At 44.2% G+C, this 16383-nt stretch overlaps 1 protein-coding gene across 3 annotated transcripts in view; it reads left to right on the forward strand.

The window, feature by feature from the left end:
* The window catches only part of RPAP2 (RNA polymerase II associated protein 2), a 1184138-nt gene that overhangs the window by 568768 nt on the left and 598987 nt on the right, over nt 1-16383 (forward strand). The gene's annotated exons all lie outside the window — the stretch shown is intronic.

Raw genomic sequence — 16383 nt, forward strand, 5'->3', positions numbered from 1 at the left:
CCTTCAGCTTCAGGACTGGTTGGTGTCACTCGACCTCAAGGATGCTTACTTCCATGTGCCGATCCATCCCAAGCACAAGAAGTACCTGAGGTTCGCGGTTGGCGACTCGCACTTTCAGTTTCGGGTCCTGCCGTTCGGATTGACCTCCGCCCCGAGGGTTTTCACCAAGCTCATGGTGGTGGTGGCAGCGCATCTCAGGCAAGGGGGGATTCACGTCTACCCCTACCTGGACGATTGGTTGATCAGGGGGAGCTCTCCCGAGCAAGTCCTGGATCATCTATCGATCACCTGTCGCTCCCTTCACAGGCTGGGCTTCTCCCTCAATTTAAAGAAGTCCCATTTGACGCCAACACAGCGGCTCCAGTACATCGGAGCAGTGCTCGACACTTCCCTGGGGCAGTGTTTTCCTCCCCAGGTGAGGGCTCTTCACATTCAGCAGATGGTGCACAAGTTTCAGCATGCCCAGACGCTCCCAGCGTTCGAGTTCTTGAGGTTGCTCGGCCTCATGGCATCCTGCATTCTTCTGGTGCCAGAGGCTCGCCTACGGATGAGATCTTTGCAGTGGGCACTCAAGACGCAATGGTCGCAGTCCTCCGGCAGGATGTCGGACTCGATTCAGGTGCCGTCCTCGGTCGCCCGGGACCTTCTGTGGTGGGCCGTCGAAGGCAACTTGATGAAGGGGGCTCCATTTTGGCTTCCCTGGCCGGAGGTGACGATCGTGACAGATGCATCCCTCACGGGATGGGGAGCTCATGCCAACGGGCTGACAGTCAGCGGTCGTTGGTCTTCGTCGGAGTCCAGACTCCATATCAATCTGTTGGAGCTGAGGGCCGTCAGGCTAGCCGTGAAGGCTTTTCTGCCGTCTGTGCGAGGGAAGAATGTCCTGATCCTGACGGACAACACAGTGGCCATGCACTACCTCAACAAAAAGGGGGGGGCAGGGTCACTTCCTCTGTGCAGAGAGGCGATGCAGCTCGAGTTCTGGGCCATCCAGCAGGAAGTTTTGATCTCGGCAGTTCATCTGGCCGGAGCCGAAAACGTGACGGCGGACGCTCTGAGCAGGCAGAGCGCGATCTCTCACGAGTGGGAGTTGGCTCAGGAGATTCTCCTGGAGATCTTCGCCCTTTGGGGGACCCCTCAAGTGGATCTCTTCGCCTCCAGTGTCAACCGGAAGTGCGAAAGGTTTTGCTCGCGGGAATTTCCTCCAGAAGGAGCCTTAGGAGACGCGTTCGTGGTGGAGTGGTCATTCCCGCTGCTGTACGCGTTTCCTCCAGTCCCCGTCATCCCGCAAGTGCTGCGGAGGTTACGGAAGTTCGGTTCCCGGATGATCCTCATTGCCCCGGCGTGGGCTCGGAGGACGTGGTACCCGGACCTTCTCGACTTATCCATCTGCCCTCCACGTCGTCTTCCCTACCGAGACGATCTGCTCTCACGGGAGGGGGGTCAGGTTCTCCATCCAGAGGTCAGATCCCTCAACCTTCACGCTTGGCTTCTGAAAGGCTGAGGTATAAGGATTGGGACCTCCCTGAGGACGTGATGGAGGTGTTGCTTTCGGCCCGAAGGCCGGCAACAAAGTCTCTGTACCGTTGCCGTTGGCGTAAGTTCTGCAACTGGTGCAGAGTTCAGAATGTGGATCCTTTTGCATGTGACATCCCCATGGTTCTGTCCTTTTTACTTTCTTTGGCCCACAGGGGCTTGCAAGTGGGTACCGTTAAGGGTTACCTGGCGGCGCTGTCCATCTTTAAGCGCTCGTCTGAAGAGTGTTCTTACTTTAAAATCCCTTTGATTTCACAGTTCCTGAAAGGGCTCACTAATGTGTTCCCTCCGTCACCTTTCCTGGTGCCCGGTTGGGATTTAAACCTGGTTCTTAAGTTTCTTATGGGTGCTCCGTTTGAGCCTTTACATTCTTGCCCTTTGAGGCTGTTAACTCTGAAAACTGTGTTTTTAGTTGCGGTTACTTCCGCTCGCAGAGTGAGTGAGTTACAGGCACTTTCAGTTAAGCCTCCCTTCACTGTATTTCACAAGGACAGGGTTGTCCTTAGAGTTCGTCCTTCTTTTCTTCCGAAGGTAGTGACGGAATTTCATTTGGCCCAGAAGGTTGTTCTTCCGGCATTCTATCCTCCTCCGCATCCTGGTAAGGAAGAGGAGAGGCTCCATAGGCTTGTTCCTAGGAGAGCTTTAAGCTTTTATGTTTCACGCATGTCCCGGGTCAGAGTGGATGATCAACTCTTTATTGGTTACGCTGGAAAGCGTTTGGGGCAAGCTGTGACGAAACAGACTTTGTCTCGCTGGATTATTTTGGCCATCTCGGAGTGCTACCGTTTGGCGGGTAAGGACCCACCGGCTGGCTTGCGGGCCCATTCTACCAGGGGTATGGCTGCGTCTACTGCCCTGCAGAGGGGTGTTCCTATTCGCAACATCTGTGATGCAGCCACCTGGGCTTCAGTACATACATTTGTACGTCACTATTCCCTTGATTCCATCCGAGCACAGGATCTGGCCTTTGGCAAGGCGGTCCTTTGCTCTGCTATTTGATTGGCTATTCTACATTTTGATTCTAAATTCTTTCCCCCCTCCTTGCTTTGGTACTGCTTTGGGAGTCTGTCATAGATATGGAATACGTCGGAGGACCCAATCCCCTCGAAGAACAAGTTACTTTCTTACCTGGTAACGTTCTTTCGATGGGATGGTCCGACGACGTATTCCATATCGCTCCCGCCCGGCCTTCCCCGCTGCAGAATTTCTTTTGCGATTGCAGCTTACAAAGGCTTTGTGTCTGACTGGCAGTTGACTTATGTCACACGTTCTGGGGGAAAAAACTACAACTGAGGCTATGGGCGTCGTGCGTCCTACTTATCACATCGGATGACGTCGGAGGAGGTCCTCGACGACGGCGCATCGACGTCATCGACGCAGGACGCAGACGCCGAAAAAGTTTCCGAAGCAGCACAGCTGTGGTGATTACATGTCATAGATATGGAATACGTCGTCGGACCATCCCATCGAAAGAACGTTACCAGGTAAGAAAGTAACTTGTTCTTCTCATCGCCTCTGCCTTTCAAGGCTCACTATACCGGCTTTACATTGGAAGCATCACTGCTGACTACAGTGCCTAGAGGCGAATGCGCTCTGTGAATGCAGCACATGCACTCATACGTTGGCTAATCACACGAAGATGGACTCCTTCCTGGGTATGCAGCTGTTTGAATTGTATACTTAGAAATTGTTTGCATATACAAGTCATAAAAGTTACTCTTGTGCTTTGTGCAAAATAATAGTTTCTTGTCCTTTAGTTCGATTATGGAGTCTCTCTGGATTTTCGCTACTTAAGGAAGAACATGCGTGCTTTTGTTACTGACTGACAAGTCAAGTAGAAACACCAAAAGCGTGAAATGGAAATCAGAAAGGATTCATGGAAAGCTTGGAGTCCACAGTGAGCACCATTGGAAATTCCTGAAGCAGCTATTAAGTCCATTCTTTTTTCGACTGCCAGTGCCATTACAAAAGGAGCAATCGTATGGCAATCAGTGTTGGCCTTGCCTCCAAAGGGAACAGGCTTGCACGAACATAAGCCCCCACAGCCCAGGGACACAAGCAACATCAGACATGTTTTGGCCTCATTGGCCCTCATCAGTGAGATGCAGCGAGATTCCCTATGCCAGGTGAGCAAGAGGACCACACTATTAACAATGCACCAAGAGATGGTTCGAAAGCTTTAAATCAATGAACACACTGGCAATACCTGTGAGCAGCTTCTTCCATTCCTTCGATGATAGCCCATCTCTCCCATTTTATTAGCTTTCTTTCACCAGAAGCAGCCCTCCTTCCTGCTACACAAATTAAAGACAGCAGCTGGGCATGACGAATGCATAGGACATTTAGATCACGTTATTCTACGTGTACCCCTTGTCAAAGTGTGCGTGTGTAACGCACATCTGCCACAAGTAGTTTATTTGGACATAGAATATTTGTGTCACACCTCATCGTATCTTTGCATTAATGTAAGATTTTACTTTTCACTGCTTTCAACCTTCTCTTCTTAGAAAGGTTGCGTATTACTCCTAAAATCGAGCACACTAAATCCAATTATTTGCTAAGCCTGATGCCTTAAAAATAAGCTCATTCTTTAGGCTGCTATTAAGGAACTTGGTTGAGTAAAATCTTAGGGAAAAAAGTAGGTCACTTCTTTTTTTTCTATAAAAAAGGAACAGTATTGACAAGCGTGACCTTTCTCCTCTTTGTGTGTTTGAAATTCTTCAGCCTTGTAACTTTGCGACTGTCGCTGAAAGCACATAAAGCAAACGGCTGTCATCGTGTGTCGGAGAGGTTTCACTGAGAAGGGTAAAAGAGCATGTGGCGAATTGAACAACACCAATTTTCTTCTCCGATGAATTTGAGAGAAAAACGCTTGCAGTTCAGATTCTTTAGGGCAGCATTTCATCCAGTCATCACTGATGCGAAACACTCTGAGGGGCTCTCGAGACATTTTATTGTGGTTCTAGTTCTACTCAACCAAAGTCCTTGAGCCGTGGTTAGCTTTTGTTAGGAAAACTGAGATGTCAGGTAATTCTCCAGAGACAGTCAGGCACTTTGCAAAAGAAGAGAGTTAAATCCTTTGCTTGGCCAGTGCTTGTGAATATAGTGTCAAGTAAATTGCCTGTTATTGAAAGATCGTTTATTAAAAGATCGGCAGTATGTAATGGCTGAATTATTAACGTGATGGCAGTCTTGTCGTTCCTCAGTCAAGTGAGAAAAAAACATTGACAGTGCACCTTTGCGTTTTGTTTCATAAAATCTAGCATTTATTACAGATAATTTAGGGCAGGTGTCCTGTTTCTACCCCCAGCAAGGGTAGCTAAGCTGGGAATTTATTTTTAGTTAAAGAAGTTTGGGAAGTTTATAAGGGGAACGGGTTGCTTGCATGCCTGCTGACAAAAATAAGCAGTACTACATTCCGAGAGGGGCCATTACATGAAGGGACACCGGAGATGTGTGGTCGAATAAAAGGGAATTGAAGCAAATGGCAGGAACCATAAACGTGTTGTCTTGTAATGTAAGGGGTTAGATTGCAATGTAAACGGAATAGAGTATTTACATTTTTTATGAGATGGAAAGTGGATATTCCCTTTCTGCAGGAAACACATTTTACGGCCGAGAAGCAGGCACTATTAGCCAGCAAATGGAGGGGGCAAGTGTTTGGCTCTACGTACTCTGCCTACACACAAGGGGTTTTGATATGGATAGTGCCCTCAGTACCTTTTGTCCAAGTTACTCGCATCAAAACGGATAACGGGGGCAGGATGGTGGTAGTGCAAGGCCTCCTGGAACAAGTAGATACATGCTTAGTTAATACATATACTCCTAATCATAGTGCCGGCAAGTTTTTTCAGACCGTATATCCACGATTAGGTCCCTACCGGGATAGTAGCATGATATGGGGGGGGGACTTTAACTGTACGTTAAACCCGACCCTGGATAGGACGGACACGAAATACACTAGACCTGCTCCGCCTGCTAGAACTTTACAGATGCTCCTAGACTCCTTTGCCTTGGAGGACGCCTGGAGAGTCCTGCACCCAGACACTAGACACTACTCCCATTTTTCAGTGCCACATGCAGTACATACAGGATAGATTACCTCTTTGTAGGGAAAGAATTGATCCATCAGATTGCACATGCTCGGTATGAAGGGAGAGCATTGTCAGATCATGCCGCACTCACACTGCAGTAGCAATATGTGACCCCCAGGGCCCCCATACCCACATGGAGGCTTAGGAGTGAATCATTGAGCGACCCCCGTCCATTTTGAAATAGCATTCATAACTGCATCACGGACTATGTGGCACATAACATGGGCAGTGTTCCAAGTGCCAGCACTTTTTGGGAGGCATTGAAGGTGGTGGTCAGAGAGGCCGCTTTAGCAGGGTCTAGGGTTGTACAAGCAAACATAAACCGAGAACCGACTTCGGTGGAGGATCAGTTGAGGGAAATAGAGCAGTCCTCAGAGCAACATCCAGCCAGCAATGCGAAGACTAGGGAATTGAAGTGGAAATGTATTGAAGACTGGGACAGGTTGGGAAAGCACAGTTTTGCCAAATATACGGAGAAGGGGACACACCTGGACAGTTGCTAGCATGGCTACATAAGGAGGAAAAGCAAAAGAGCCATATATACTTGGTAAACTCCGGGCAAGGGGATTTATGCTACACCCAAGATGGGGTTAATTATGCTTTTCAGGAATGTTATCAACAACTGTATCAAGAGGGGCCCCCGGTGTCAAACACCCACTTAATGGATGTGCTGAGTGAGCTAGAGCTCCCTAGTTTGACCCACCAAGAAAAGATGGTTTGGAAGTGCCCATTACATTGGAGGATATACAAACCACGATTATGGTTTTGCCGACAGGGAAGACACGAGGGTCGGATGCGCTACCTAGCAAATTCTACAAGGAGTATGTACAGGTGCTGGCCCCCCATTTACTCAGTGCCTTCAATGATTGTTATAAGGCAAGGGTTCTCAGTCTGAGATAATCTGTCATTGTGCATCTCCTAAAACCCCATAAATCTCCGACAGAATGCACCTCTTACAGGCCGCTCTCTATGCTTAATCAAGACAGTAAGATATTGGCGGCAATATTATCAACTAGAATGAAAAGAGTGATACATAAGTTAGTGCAGTATGACTTGGAACCTGAGGAGATTACATCACGTGATGGATAGGACAGCATCCTGGGATACTCTGTGCGCTATAGCCACACTGGATGCAGTGAAAGCGTTCGATTCGGTAAGAAGGGATTGGCTATATGTTATATGTTGTTATATGTTATTGAAAAGAACTGAAAGTGTAAGGAATTCCGATTAGATGGATCGGCGGATGAGTTGTCAGATATATCGGCTGACGAGGTGGTAGTGCATCCAGCAAAAGTATGAAAGTGTAAGAAGCACGTTTATCCCGATGGGGAAATTATTGATCTTAATTCATTTATACATCTCATACTCTATTGGAGGAGGAGATAATGCGCTGATATGTACATGTTCTGCATATCATAGTACTTAGACTGTGAATATGGTTTTGTGCAAAGTACCACTGCTGTGGGAGCTTATTTTTGTGCTGATTAACTTGTTTTTATGGTTTCATGTTGTTTTTAAAAGATAGTAACGTTATAAAGTAATATTAAGATTTGTTGTAAAGATAACTTTGTATCGAAAAACAACAATAAAGTATATTTAAAAAAAAAAGGGATTGGCTATATGCAATTTTGCATAGATTCGGATTTGGGCAGGCGTATATTAAATGGATCCAACTGGTGTATACTAGACCGATGGCTAGAGTTAAAACAGGTAGATGTATCTCAGAATCGTGGGAGTTGGGGAGTGCCACAAGGCAAGGCTGCCCGTTATCACTGTTGCTGTACGTTTTGGCTATGGAGCCGATTGCCCAGTACCTTAGGATGGAATGCAGGGATGCTGGAATTGAAATAGATGGGGTCAGGCACCTGATATCCTTGTATGCTGATGACAAGTTATTATGTATTCAGAACCCGGAGGATAGTTTGGAGCTGCTACTAGAGGCAATGACACTGTCTGAGAAACTATCAAGGATCGCCGTCAGCATGGATAAATCGGCTTTATTCCCGATAGCAGGGCTGAGTAGGATAAAGAAAGGTGCACTGCCGGTATTGGCCCTACAATGAAAAGATGTACCATGACTCGAAGGATGAGCACACAAGCACCCCGGTCCACACGTTAGAGGGTATTCAGAGCTCCATGAAGTTCTGGATTAGATTGCCATTGTCTGTGATGGGGAGGGCAGCTATGTTGAAGATGGTGGTACTGGCCAGATTGGTACACTTTTTTGTAAACGTCCCCTTTCACATAGATGGGTCTTTTTTAAGAAGTTGAAGAGCATTAGCAGAGGCTTCCTGTGGAAAAATGGGCAGAGTATGATAGCGTTGGCATCATTATACAGGCCACATGTGCAGGGGGGTATTAGAGTCCCGCATTTTGAATTATACTATAGCAGGTCATTTGCAGTTTGTGGTCGATTGGCTTGCAGATGACCCTACTCTGGACACACAACTGTTGCAATTCACTGAATATGTTTTCATCTAAGAGAGATACTGTGGATGGGGAAACCTCGAACAAGCCGACTGTCACACCTGGTGTCCCTAGGTGTGAAAATGTGGGATAGATAGAGCTATGGCAGTGATGGGGTTGACGGACCTGGTGTCGTCAAAGACTCCTCCGGTCGCAATAATGTCAACCTGGCCTCAGGCGGGTAAGGGCATACGCAAGCATTGGGAAGGCTATGGGGTGGCCACCATAGGGGATCTGTTGCAGAACATGGAGTTTTTACCCTTTTTGGAACTGGCAAGGCAGACAGGTATACATACAGGTCAATATATGTTACATAGCACCATTAACAGGGAGATTCTGCATAGGTGGCCTACATACAGCAAATTGATGGCGAAACTTTAGATAGTGGATGTCCTGTATAACATAGCTGAGGGAGGGCACACTATATCGCGGATCTATGACCTACTATTGTCTAATGGGCCGGCTCTCCCTCTTGCACTAAGGAGCAAATGGGAGGAGGACCTGGGAGTTACCTTTGCAGAAACGCAATGGGAGAGGATTGTGGGATACCAGAGGAAGGTGTCAAGAAATGCAAGATTGCAGCTTATAAAATTATTGGTGACGCATAGAGCGTACATGACTCCTCAGCAGATTTCCAGGTTCCCGCGAGCAACAGCACAAGGATGTCCACGGTGTAATGACATGGAAGCGGGAATGCTTCATATGTTTTGGGCATGTCCAGTGGTGGGAATATATTGGCGAGAATCGGCAAATAGATTACAAAAGGGGGGAGTAATATTGGATGTGCTTTCCCCGAGTGCATGCCTGTTTGGGTGCTTTCCACGCTCCAAAGGCTGGAAACACGTGGCCAAGCTGAAAGTTCTAGCATGTATCCTGGCTAAACGCAGAATTGCAATGACATGGAAATCGTTCAAAGGCCCCGGAATAGAGGACTGGTGGAGGGATATGTATAGGTGGGGAATGGTGGAAACTGCTGTATGGAAGAGGGTGTGGCAGAGAGATTGTGCGGAAGCCGCTGGGAGAATTAGTGAATGGGAAGTCTTATTACACTCCCTGTTTGATGGGGCTTCCACAGAAGAAGTGGAAGTGGAACCCTAGCAAGAGTACGCATGGCTCCGACTCGATGGGATGTGGAGTGTTTATAGTTCACGTGTGCAGGAGGCAATGGGGGTGGGGAAGTGAGCTGAGGTGTTGTTGGAGGTAAGGTTTATGACATGCTATGTGATAACGCTGTTGATATTGTATACGATGACGGCATGTCAAGTTTTTTGTTTGTGGTTTGATAAACTCAAATATTATTAAAACAAAACAAACGATTGCACCTGTGACTGCTGCTGCCTTAAGATATATGTTGTCAGCAATTCGAAGAACTTTACTGCTATTTTTATACAACTCTTACACTCTTCATACTGCCAATCTGCAATGTGATGTATGAGTGAGATAAAAGAGAACCAGACAGGAATACCAGGTTTTCTGGGTTTTTTGTATTTTTATGAATAGATGGACAGAAAGCAGATTGATCTCCATCTGTATGTGTAAAAATCACTAAAAAAACAGTAAACTGGAAGCCTTAATTATAGGTAATGTAGTGGGAATATGTAGTGTTTGTAATATGGTTGAATGATATAATTGAACTGTGTATGGTACTTATGATTGTAGTACAATTAAAGATAGTGTTTATAGAATATGTATTTGAATATACTTGGTATGGGTACATAGTACCATTGTGTTATGAAGCTGGAAACTCTGGTTCATTTTATGTGGAAAAAACAGTATAATTTGTTAAGCAGGATAACTTAAAAGCTTTAATTGCATAACATGTTACATGTATATTTACTTTTTTAGACCCTCAGAAACAGTACATTCTAAGTACTATGTTTGGTACAACATTAGTGTATGACATACTGCTGTTGTATTGACATTAAATAATCATTGGGGAAAAAATCCATACTGGATTAAAAAGACCGGATTACAATTATGTGAGTGTAAGTGTGATAGTATGTTTGTTTGAAGTATGTTGTGATTAAGGGAATGCTTACAATAGTTAGATACCCGTTGGCATATTCTAACTACATTAGAGTTTAGAAGATGTTTTGTCATATAAGAATTGTGATGGCGTATTTGAAGTGTTTTGCAATGGAGGGTATTTGTTAAGTAGTTAGATACTGGTTGGCGTATTCTAACTATATTGACTTTTAAAAATACTATTGTAGTATTATGGATGTAGTTAGATACCTGTTGGCGTGTTCTAACTGTTAATTGTGGTACAGTTTAATGACTACATTTGGGTTGAAGGAATATTAAGTAGGCATTTGTTAGATTTGCTGGTAACCTAGGTTTTGGAGTAACAGACATGTTGTTACATTCAAACCAACCAATAATTATTTTTGACATTGGCCGTGTGTGAAACTTGTAAGCTTACAGTTATTTTTTGTACCATCAGCATTGTACCTTAGAAGCATTAGTATGACATATTGACTATGTGAGTTTATTTGTATGGTAGAACGATTTCCTGAATGGCAAAAAGGGCATAATATGCCATGATTTGCACTCTGCAGAAGCTGGTGAAATTGAATGGATTCAGAATTTGGTATGGATACATATATACATCGTTCATTAGGTATGTGGTATTGTGAAACATGGTTGCAGACACTGCATGTATGTTTCCACATGTATGAAATCTTCAAGATTTCATTCATAGGGATGTTTTTGGTTTCTAGTACTTGCAGTTAGTACATTAGGAATTCTTGTGGATCTTCCCGTGTGTTTATGGTACATTTGACCATGTCTGCACAGAAGTCCAATTCTTACCTCATACCTGAGACACTAAGTGTTGTCAGGATTATTTATGGCACTTCTGTGAAGGACAAGCATTTGTAAAACACAACTTCGTCTGAGCCATTTAAGTAAATGTTGTGAACAATTAGTGGCAATTGAAAGAGAAGATTCATTGTCACATTAGCATAACAATTTACTCCAGTTGTGTTTCTGAATTTAAATGGACCAGAGAGTTCTGTTTGTGGATCGTTTGATGGGGCTGCAGATGTTTCTGGAAAAGAGAGGTTTGTGTGTTTCTTTTGTGATGGATGTGCAGTTGATTTAGTATTAGTATTGTTTGATGCAGAAGGAGTTGGTTGTAGTTTTTTTAGTGGTATTGTTGGGAAATCTGCTATAGGTTCTGTTTCTATTATTTGTCTTTTAAAAGGTTTCTTTTTTTGAGTTACATGCCTGTAGCCGGTTGTATTACAAGATGCAAGTAATGTCAGCATTGACTTTGTTTGCATCAAAGTTACCTGGGAATAGCAGACGTGAAAGTGCTACGTAGCTCAGACCTTCTTTAAAGACTGTGCTGCCAATGTCAATTAATGCTTGATCTAGGGTTAGACCTTGTGATTTGTGAATAGTGACAGCATATGTAAGAGTGTCAAAACCGTAAGGGATGATAGGGGATCGACCCCCCTCTCCCGAACCACAGAAGCCGAATAGATCGACCCTCCCACCGTGGTTGGCACGGGCGTCTGAATAGTATATAACAGATAACCACGTGGCAGCCAATGGGGGGAAGACGGAGTTAGGGAAAGGGGGTGGATTGACAAAGGAAAGGAGGGGAGACAACATACAATTCACAATTCCTACGTACACCTTCTCACCAGTCTGTATCCCTGCTCCCTGATCCTGAACACCACCTACTAGAGACTCACAAGAACTCTACCTGAATATGCATATAAATGTAATTGCTTAACATAGTACATCAGCTTTGGCATGAACACATATAAGCAGTAAGCGGGATGACACAAACAAGGGAACTGCTCCCATATGAAATAGACAGGAACACATGGCCCGAAGGGCAGGCAAGCAACATAACAACATAAAGCACAGCCAACTGAGGACAGAACTCTGCACTCTGAATTCAGAGAATGGTACCCATGGGCCGGGCTATTTGCACAGTCATTTAGGTACTCCAAGCATGAAAACGTGAAGTCCCTAGTAATTATATATATATATTAATACAATCACACTTAAGGCAAAGGTCTATTGCCAATCATAGACCCAAGAGTGAGCGTAGCGTTCTTGTAGTACTTCCACTCTAAACTTAAACACTTCCAACAAGGAACAGAATTTGATACCCTCGTGGAATAAACATGGAACAGAAAACAGAAGCACTTATCTTGTTGTCCGGGTGCCTCGTGAGCGCACCCGGACTTCCAGTAGTAGCGCCTTCAACCTCCGTGAACGAGACGTCCACTGCCAAGGAAACTACCGGTGCATGAATCGTCACACCATGTAGAAAGGGTTCAGCGGGTTCGGTTACAAACCGTGTCTCCACTCAAACTGCTACCGCGGACCGCAGCATGACTCCAAGCAAAATGACGATCTCTCCTGCATCCTTCCTCCGAGAGCGAAACGCTGTGACCGCCCGTGCTGTATAATCAATAATTATCAGCACCCGTGCACAGGCAGCTGGCGGTTTAGTAAACGCCCCAATAACATGCAGCTGGCTAATGGCGGGAGTCTGGAACAACTACATTCGCCCCCAAAGCCTACTGGGTACTGTAGTTTTATACTCATTTCCTCTGATATAGCCGTCTGGGCTTGCCCCAGTTTGTATTTCTGATAAAGAGATAGAGAAACTTGCTCTCTGCGTACGTACATGTCTTGGAAAAGTCCTATTGTCCGGCCAATTTTATGAACTTCCGCAAGTTTGTCTAAGTGGATGTTGACAAACTGAATGTTGTTGTCATGTGGATATGTTCGGAAGCCAACAACTGTACCAATTGATCCATTGACTAAACTTTGTTCTGCGTCAAGGTTACATTTTACAATTACTCTGCAATTTAGACACAAAGTCAATATTTTCTCCAATTCCGCATTGTTTCAGATACATTTGTCTAAGCTATTTAGTCGTGCTGTTGCTTGTTGACACATTGGAAGTGTCATGCCGTGCACTTCTAGTTTGTCTGTGGAGTTGATATGCAGTATGGGTTGCATTTCTTTTTTCAACATTGTCTCATTGTACTGACTAAGACATACATTTTAGGTTTTGTTGAGTTAATTGTTCTATGACATCAGGAGAAGATGTGTTTCGTCATTATAGCTCATGAATTAGTCTACTATTTCAGATGAATTTTGCATCTTTAGTAAGCATCACGGTTCTAATGCTTTTTAAAATGTTAGCATATGTGAGGTTTGCAGACTGGCGCATGTTTTGAGTTAGTCCTCTGTAGTGAAGATGTTGCCAGAGATTTACATTTCCAATGCTGCCGAGGGTATTGCAGTATTCTCTGTATTGTAATGTTTTGAAAATAGGTTGCCCTTTTACTGGTGTTAACTATAGGAGGTCTCAGAAAACAATTAGATGTTTACCTCCAAACAGTTCTTCGTAGTTGGTTTTTTGGGACTTCTTGCATTCTGAGATAAATTAAAGCCAACATGAAGTTGGAAACCATGCTTACTTTGTCTATCAGGAGCACTTTCACCTGCTTCAGAATTCTGTATACTTCAGTAGCAGCTTCTGCTGATAATTTGTAGTATTCTAATTTGTTTTGGTGTTCTACGGGGAGAAGCAGTAGTCGGTCTAAAGTTACACGTCTTATGTTGTAGGCAGCTAAACCTGTGGGGGCTGTCACTATAGCCGAAAGGTGGTTGTTTGTTAACTTTTGTACAAATGTGCTGATTATTTTAATTAAGAATGTTTTACCAGAACCAGCTTCCCCACTTACATACAGGAGCAGAGGCTTATAATTTTTACAGCTATAGGTTTTTGTTTCATGTTTAAAATCATGTTCAATTTCTTGAGTGACTTCTAGATAATTTCTTGAGTGACTTCTAGATAAATGGTGAGTTGTTCATGTATCTGGGATTCGAGCACTGACAAGTCTTCCTCAGATTGTTCATATTGATACACTGTATTTTCTACCTCAGTCATGGCTATTTCTGCCTCATTTAGAATGAGTGGTTATTGGCTTCCTGTAAGGGAAGTTTGACTGCCCTTAGGAGTGTCTTATCTAGTTGAGCTTCAATTTCTTTCTCTTGCTGGCATTCATTGTCCAACATTTATTTGTATTTTTTGAAATTGTTGTTTGTTATACTGCTTTCATTTGCTTTGAATGCAGGTTCAAATGAGTCATAGGGCCTCATTACATGCTTGCCGGTCCGGTAACAACAGTACCAGTAAGCTTGCCGGTACTGTTGTTACCGGACCGGAAAACTATGAGTTCTGCTTGCGGGTGCCTTTCCTCGCCCGCCAGGTCTTCCCTGGTGGTCGTACAAGCACCCACGAGCAGACATCGACGGTTGCACCGGCACCATCCAATGGGACTCAAATGGGAATGGGGAGTAATAAATAACGGTACCTGGCAATGGGCAATTACCGGGTCCGCCGGGGCCGGAATGCTCCGGTAATTGCCCATTGCCGGGTGCCAGTAAATTCATGACTCTGGCGGCAGCCGTGCCGGTATTTACCGGCATGGCTACTGCCAGACTCCTAATTAGGCCCCATAGTCACCTAAGAATTCTTCTTCTTTTCTCCAAGGTTTAAGAGGTGGGAGTAGGGCCATGTAATACAGTTCTCTATGTTGTGGAGATGTGAATTATAACTTTATATGATTAATTAGACAGGGTTTCATGAGTTTCACTAGGCTTCCTTCACAAATTGAGACTCAGTATTTGCCAGTTGTCTCATTTGGTGTGACATTGTTTTTGTAGGTGTAGTTTTGGGCAATGCCGTCCAGACACATGTTTTCCAAAGCAGTACTTCTGTTTGGGTAGTATGTGTCAATTTCATTGTTTTTTATAATGTCCTGGCTGTTGGGAACATTTGTGGCTATGGTTTCTATCGCTTGGTAGGATTTTAGTCCTCTTTTCCGGGATGAAGCTGGACCATGGTTCAGCTAGATAATGTGTTCAGATTTGCCATGTAAGGCTGTACCTGTTAAATGGTCTACAGCTTTGTAGTACCCGCATTCTCTATGGGAGAGCTTTTTTTTATACCAAAGCTGTACAATTTCTGTGACCGTGTTTTGTAAGATGATATGTCCTCCCAGAGGTATTTTAGCTTTGTTTTCTCAGCTTTGGTGAGATAGGCTGTGACATATCTTGAGACTTCAGTGGAATTGTCTGCAATGTATTGTATGTCTATGTTTGCATTCCACACAAGGGCAATGATTACATTGTAATTATTGATGTACTTGCATGCTTTGTCTCTTTTAATGTTGTATGGGTTTTTAGGGGATTTGCCTTTTACGCTGTGTCTAACAGAAGAGATCAAGTTATTTACTTGTCCTTTTGTGCAAACTGGTCTACGGAAGCCAAAGCGACATTTGGTATAGTATTTGCCTTTGTTTTTTATCTACGTCATCAGTATTTACCACACTTATGTTTTTGAAAGTGTAAGATTTGTGTATTTAGGTCACTATCTGTGGTTTCTGAAGGGATGTCGCAGGTAATGTATTTTTCAATAAACTCTAAAACTGTGGCATCACTATCATGGCCAAAGGAGCATCCTTTATCCACAAAAGCATGTGGATGTGTGGTGCTCCTCTGGATTGATATTCTTTTCTCCAAATGTAGTGTTGCACTTCTCCAAGCGGAGGGGTAGTTTTATTGCAGATAAAGTGCAGCATGGCAAAGAAGCGATGGTGAAAGTATCTTGATACATTGACAGGGTCAAGAGAACAGACATCTCCTTGTGTTTTTATATCTATTCCGTCATTTTGGTTTGCAGTGCGTAAGAGGTTGTGCAAGTCATTCTATGCATACTCTGCACAACTTAAAGTAACACGCCATGTGGGTGGGAATAGGTTCCTTAGCATACAACCGACATTAGTGTGACGTCAAAACCAGTATTCTTTTGTACCACACATGTTTGCCAAGAGACGAATGATACTTGACTGCAAAACTTCATCTTGATCTTTTATCTTATGAAGCAGTTGGGTAGGGGACATGTTTAAAATGTTAGAGCCTATTTTGAATGTGTGTGCAATTCCATAGCATAGAGTTGCTAGTTCACATTCGAAGAGGAGGTGGAAAATGTATTCAACATTTTGTCTGAATCTGGGGTCTTCAGAATACATTCTTAAGAGCGATATTCTGATGCACTGATTTGTCTGGACTTTTCATCATATCTTCCTCCTTTTTCTGTAGGAACGAGTAGAGGAAAACATGCGTCTACACTTTTTCCCCATGTGCTAATTGGGGATCCTTTGGCTTGATGCGTTTGATATGTTTCTAATGCATCATCAATGGTGTCTTTGGAGTGTAGTGGGCGCGATTTGTATACTGGTTTAAG

The sequence above is a fragment of the Ambystoma mexicanum genome, chromosome 1q (assembly GCF_040938575.1).
Source record: "Ambystoma mexicanum isolate Mex_15411 chromosome 1q, UKY_AmexF1_1, whole genome shotgun sequence".
NCBI lineage: Eukaryota > Metazoa > Chordata > Amphibia > Caudata > Ambystomatidae > Ambystoma > Ambystoma mexicanum.